Below are 6,376 nucleotides of genomic sequence, written 5' to 3' on the forward strand. Positions count from 1 at the left end.
AGGATTTTGTCATCATACCCCAACAACCTTTCAGGCAAGGTGATGAACTTACCTAGGTTGCCCAAGACTTTCCTGATTTTAAAATTGAAAGCGGTAAGAACTTCTTCAATAACAGTCAAACTAGGATGGTTGGTCAATCTACTTCAGGTATCCAAGTTGCATCTTCCTTGTTTTGTTTAACTGTTCTGTGTGTGAGTGTATGTGGTGGGCGGGTGGGGGTTGAGGAGTTGACAAAAGAGTGTTCTGAGCCATCTGAACAGAAAATTGGTTCTATGCAGTGAGTAGGATGGGAGGACTGGATTCACAATGGTCAAGCTGCGGTCAGCTGACCGGGCTCACCAAACAGCAACATAAAACACACAGAAGATGCTGTTCCAGTTTACAGAACCCTCTGGCACTGGTAGTGGTTGGTGCAGTCTTTAGAGAAAGCTCCTGGTCTCCAAATCTCAGGCTCTCCTGTCAACATGACTCACCCAATTTCTATTCTCCCCAGCTATCATGTCACTTCCAAACAGAACCCTGCCATGAAATCAGAAACTCAGTTGTCACCAGAATTCATGAGCTGGGAACTTTTATGATCCTATTTTGTTGATAAAGAAACTTGGGCCTACAAAAATTACATAACTTGCCCAAATTCACATTGTTTAAATGGTGAAGTCAGAATTTGAACACCAGTATTCTCTCAAGGTCCATTCTTACTACATTATTCATATTTTAACAATGTATGCATATGTTAGTTGTCCAGTAAAAAAAATATATATATACATACATACGGGGTGGGCAAAGTAGGTCAACAGTTGCTTGTATGGAAAACACTATAATAGTTAATGAATAACAATACAAGAAGCCTATTTTTGCCCCACCCTATATTTATTTAAGATACATCATTTAAGACCCCAGTAATAGTAATTAAAAGTAATTGTTCATGCTTTTCTTCATTCTAATGGGGCTTTAGGCAATAAACATAACCAAAACACAGCTAATAGACAGAAAAAAGTAAATGACAGAGGCCCTAAGTCTCACAGGAATCAGTCAAGGTTGTGAGGCCAAGCAAGGAAGTATCCGATTTACTGAGCAGCCCTAGATGATAGGATTTCTCCTCTGAACACAATGTTCCCAGGCTATCCAACCTCTCCATGTTGTTTTGGAGAAGGATGCCTGGCTTGTGTGTAATTCTGAGAAGCGTGTATAATTCTGAGGGCATTAGTGTCTTACGGGATCTTTAAGCAGCTGTCTTAAAGTGAAAAGACAAACCGGACTTGGAGTCAAAGATGTTTGCTCTAGTTAGCCCTCTGCCACTCACTCACTGTATGACTAGTTACTTAACCTCGCCAAGCCTCATCTCTCCCACTCGTAATACTGATAAATCTTTCTCCTCATTGTGATTCAAGGAGAATCAATTTAAATAATACTCTTGATAACCCCCATCAACATTTTCTTTGCAAAATTGCAGTGTGTAAATGCCAGCAATGAAGAAGGTTATGTACTGCATGTGAAAGAATTCTGAACCAGCTCCCCTGGGTTTGAGAATAAAAGGGGAAGGGGTCTGTTTCTACCACTAGCATCAATTAGGTTACTTTTCCAGAACCTCAATTTCTGATTCTGTGTAGTTAGGGTTAGATGAGACAATATTCAAGGTTCCTTTTAGTTCTAGAATCTGATATTCTTACTTGTCTTTAAATCTTTAATTCAATTCAAATATGAATTTGTGTCATTCACTAATGTACCTGTCCTGTGACTTTCACCCAGAAGTTTTTGTTGCTGGCTAGGGAACTTTCTGTTGCTTTTTGAAATTTCATCTCTTACATAAGCTCTTAGATAGTTCTGAGGGGTGAGGTCTGATCCTTCTATCAGTACAGTTAATTGCCCTTTCTTCTCAAGTAGCCCTCTGAGGAATGACCTCAATCACACTTGTTTCCTACTCCTCTATTTGTCCCTGCTTCTGCCTCCTCTTTCCTGCATCATACAAATCTACATTTCTTCTGAATGCCTCTTATAAAGTTATTGGTGGAGAATTTGTTCCTAGGAAAATCAGAAAAACTTTCTCTTCCTTTTTAACTCCTGTTCCCTCCTTAATCCCTTACCTTCAAAACTGCCACCCCCACCATCCTGCTGAAGTTACTATCTGGGTCACCTCCCTGAGGAATCAGTGCACTGTTCATGTTCCTCTTTTTCATCTTCTGCATAGTGCTCCTCCTTGTATCTTCTCTCTTGAAAATATTACCTCCCCTGACTTCTTTTGATAGTAATAATAATGTTCCCTTTGCTTTAGAGTTGGCAAAATGATTTTGTAACAAGAATGGAGAAAACCATCACTCACAGAACTCCTTTCAGATTTGGGAAAGATGGAATGACGATGTAGGCTGTGAGCTATTAACTGTAGGGCATAGTTGTGAGATAAAGATGAGGCCCCTAAAGGGTGTATGTGAGAAAAAGTAAGTGGTTACCAAACTCACTAAGGATGCAAGTGGTCTTCTTTACTTGAGGGCTTTTATTTTGTTGCATAATCAGATGAGTAAGAAAACAGATGTATGGCAGCGCTAAATGATCCCCCGTAATAGAGAAACAACTGAGCACCAGTAGGAGTGAGAAAAACAACTCAGGGAAAGAAAGGAAATGAACCACCAACATCAATATGAAGACAAATGGACTTTTTAGAGCCGACATTTCTGATGGAAACATTGCATACTTTAAGTTATGTAATATATTCCTCTTCTATGCCTTCCCCACAAAATCTTCAGTAAAGTCCCCATAGCTCACTTATGTTTTTGGTGTTAATGGATTATTTTCTGAGGTCTTTGTCAAGGTTGATATAGCTTAAAACATACTGTTTGCCTTGCAGAGACAATGACATCTGGATGGTGAAGTTAGTGTCTCCTTTGAGCCCGACACCATCCTCATGAATTGGGCAGAAACAATTGTTTTTCTCATTTTTCAACTGAAGGGAAAATACCACAGTTGCTGACAGAGCTGATGTGATCTACCACAGTTAGCATATAGCAGAAGTAAAATATGGACGTATTTAGCTCTACTTGCTCCAATAACATCTCACGCAGGGATTTGCTTGCTTGCAGAATGACCTTTTTTCACTCTTTGTATTTTTTTCTCTTCCCACTTCCTAAATATACAGGCTTCCTCTGATAACTCAACCTCCTAGATGAGTGCAAGTGTTACCTCTGTACAATGACACCACACATGCATGTGCACACACGTACAACCTACATCTCCAGCCTTGCTTTAAATTTTGAATCCTTATCTCTCCCTGCTAACTGAACTTTGCCATCCTCTCAGCCTCAATACGTCTAAATTCTAAACTCATCCTTCCCCCTTCAGCATTTCCTCTTGCTTTGTTTCCAGCCCTTAGATTCCCAGGCTGAAATCAGAGCTGGATGGAAGTCAGGATTCTCTGATTCCTGCTCCCCCTGAAACCCAACACTCATCAAAATCCTGCAGATCCTACCTTCAGGGCACACCCATTCTCTTTCCTTCTCAGTCTCATTCTATCCTACTTAATCAAGGCCTTCTTCATCTTTGTCTTACACTGTGATTATTTTTTATATTCACTGCAAGTAGATTTTAATGTATATTGAGTGAACTTTAATATATTAATATAATATGGGGTAGGGCATCAAAAAATAAGGCTACAGCTCACAGAGGTCTTTTCACTGCCTCAGATTTAAAAGGTCTTACTGTGCCTAAATGGAACAGAGAGGCAGAACACTTGGAGCCCACACAACATGCTTCTCTTCGAGTCTCCAGGGTGGACTCTGCAACACCTGGGCACAGCCACTGTGAAAGCAAGCTCTCTGGTATTTTGGAGAGCTTTAACACAGATCTGAAGTCATAGGAGCATCCAGGAGTTAATTCTGTCTAGCTGCCTACCTGTCCTATAAGACATCAGTGCTTATGGAATCATCTTGGAAAGCTTTATGTCAAGATTTTTTATACAGCTGAGAAGTGGCTCTAGGCCCCTAGGTTCTCCCTTCTCCATTGTATCCTATCATAAATTATATATATCAAAAATCTCAAAGATTCTCCAGTGATCTTAGACTAATGTCTCAACCCCTTCACTGGGCACTGGAAACGCCTCACAGACAGACTAGGCCCACTTCTCCACCTTTTCATCGACACATTACCTCCCAGCCCTCACCCACATACTAACTCCCAGCCTTCCAACCCTTCACTCCAGACTTGCCTATTCCCCTTCCCGACACACACCATGGAAAGACTTATTTCCAAGCCAAATCTCTTAGAATTTTGTCCCTGCTCCTCTCACCTATGTAAAGTCTGCCTCCTTTAAGGGAGAGTGGAGGATAAAGGGAAAAACACGGGTTTGGAGCCAGACTGTGGATTTCAATTCTGTTCTACAGTTTACTCACTGTGGGTCCTTTGGCCAGTCACTTAGCCTTCTTAGGCCTCAGTTTCCCCATATGGACAATACAAACAATAGTAATATGAATATTATAACACCCTCAGGCTTCTATAAACATAATAAAATATGCAAAAATGCTATGTAAGCTGGAAAGACCAATTCTCTCCTCCAAAGCAATATAATTCTGATAGTATTTTATTTATTTATTTAGAGGAGGAGGGAGGAAGAAAGAAAGAAAGAGAAACATTGATGTGTGAGAGAAACATGGATCAGCGGTGGCCTCTCACACACCCCCAATCACAGACCAGCAACCTTTTGCTTTGTGGATGACACTCAACCAATTGAACCACACCAATCAGGGCTTTTTAAAAAGATTTTATTTATTTATTTATTTATTTAGAGAGCGGGGAAAGAAGGGAGAAAGAGAGGGAACAATTCTGGTAATATTTTACATATACAGCATACTTAATGGTTTCAAACTCCATGTACATACATATAATCTACTGTGCATCTCACTCCTCTTGTCTCTTAGCTTAACCTTGAAAAAGTAATTTATCCTCTTCTTGTCTATGTGCTCTCTTGCCATATCTACTATCACTTCCTTCGGGGCAATAATCTTGTTTCATATACCCATTTCCCACTTTCAGCACAGAGCCCTATACCAAGTAGGCACTGAAAAGTGGTGTGCTTGCAAAAGTAAAAGGTTATAGGCACAGGATCCAGACCCAGAAAGGGTTTGTCACTTCTGCCACTAGTAAGTGGCCTTGAACAGATTATGTAAATTCTTAGTGACTCAATTTCCTTGACAGTAAAATGGGAATGATATTAGCATTTATCTCACAGAGCTGTTAAGACACTGCATTGAACAAATATGAATAAAGTCTGGCATGTGGTGAGTTCTTAATAAATGGAAACTATTACTGTAAAGTGAAACTAACTCCAGTTCCATTCGTTTCCACCTTATCAGTTCAGCTCTCTTTCAACAAAATTTCCTACGAATCATCTTGATTCATTTATTCACCAAATGTTTACCGACTATCTGCTATATGCAAAAACTGATCAATGAAAGCAGCTATGTTTATGCCTGATATCTCTCTGCTGCTTTCTTCTATGCCAAACAGTACTAAGAAATAGAGATTCTGTCTATGAGGAACACAGCTTTTGGCCTCCCCTCTTGTTTCCTGGAGCAGGGAATAAGATGTCGTTCTAACAAATCACCAACTACATAAAAGTCCTTCATACTTTACTGAAAGAAGTAGATTTTCTCTTAATGTGTTAATATTCATTAATGTGTTAATATTTATGGTGAATCCTTAACAGCAGGGAATAGAGCTTGCCACTTTCGCAAACACATTCAGCCACAGCACCATTTATTTCACAGTTTTTCTAACCATCAGCATTCTGTCAAATGTTGTTTTGGAAAATGCTGCATAAAGTCCTATTTCTATCTATTTCTCCTCTGCTCGCATTTCATTTTGACTAATGCAAACTGTCCTTTGGAAATGCCCCACCTACAGGAGACCACCCCCTGGAGGACTGGATAGGGAATATTGGTTCAGCAAACACTGATCATATACAATTTAAACATGTCAGACTGTGTTGCTATAAATGGCTCTAACATCTTCATGTATGGTTGTTCTTACATATTCAAACAGCACTGCAGTTTTAGCAACAACAACAACAAAAATCCTTCAAGCAACAAAAAGAATTGTCACAAAGACCATTCATTTTCATTAGAACCCTCTAGAATGTCACTTGGAACTTCCTGAGTCCTACTTTAGCCTGATCTTAACTTTGTAATCTGTTTCCCTATCTATTGAAGACTAGGAAAGGCAAAATCAGACTATCAGAGGCAAATATACTAACCACAGAAAGAATCATACCTGAGAGGCTGGTCATGAAGGCAAAGATATAAAAACTAAATAGTAGACACAAAAATTCATAGCAATCTAGGAACAATTAGTACAGGGCAAGACTCACTAAAAAACTGATGTTCCTGACAAC

This window comes from Sturnira hondurensis, unplaced genomic scaffold (assembly GCF_014824575.4).
Source record: "Sturnira hondurensis isolate 20B ecotype Veracruz unplaced genomic scaffold, ASM1482457v3 Scaffold0002798, whole genome shotgun sequence".
In the NCBI taxonomy this organism is placed as follows: Eukaryota; Metazoa; Chordata; class Mammalia; order Chiroptera; family Phyllostomidae; genus Sturnira; species Sturnira hondurensis.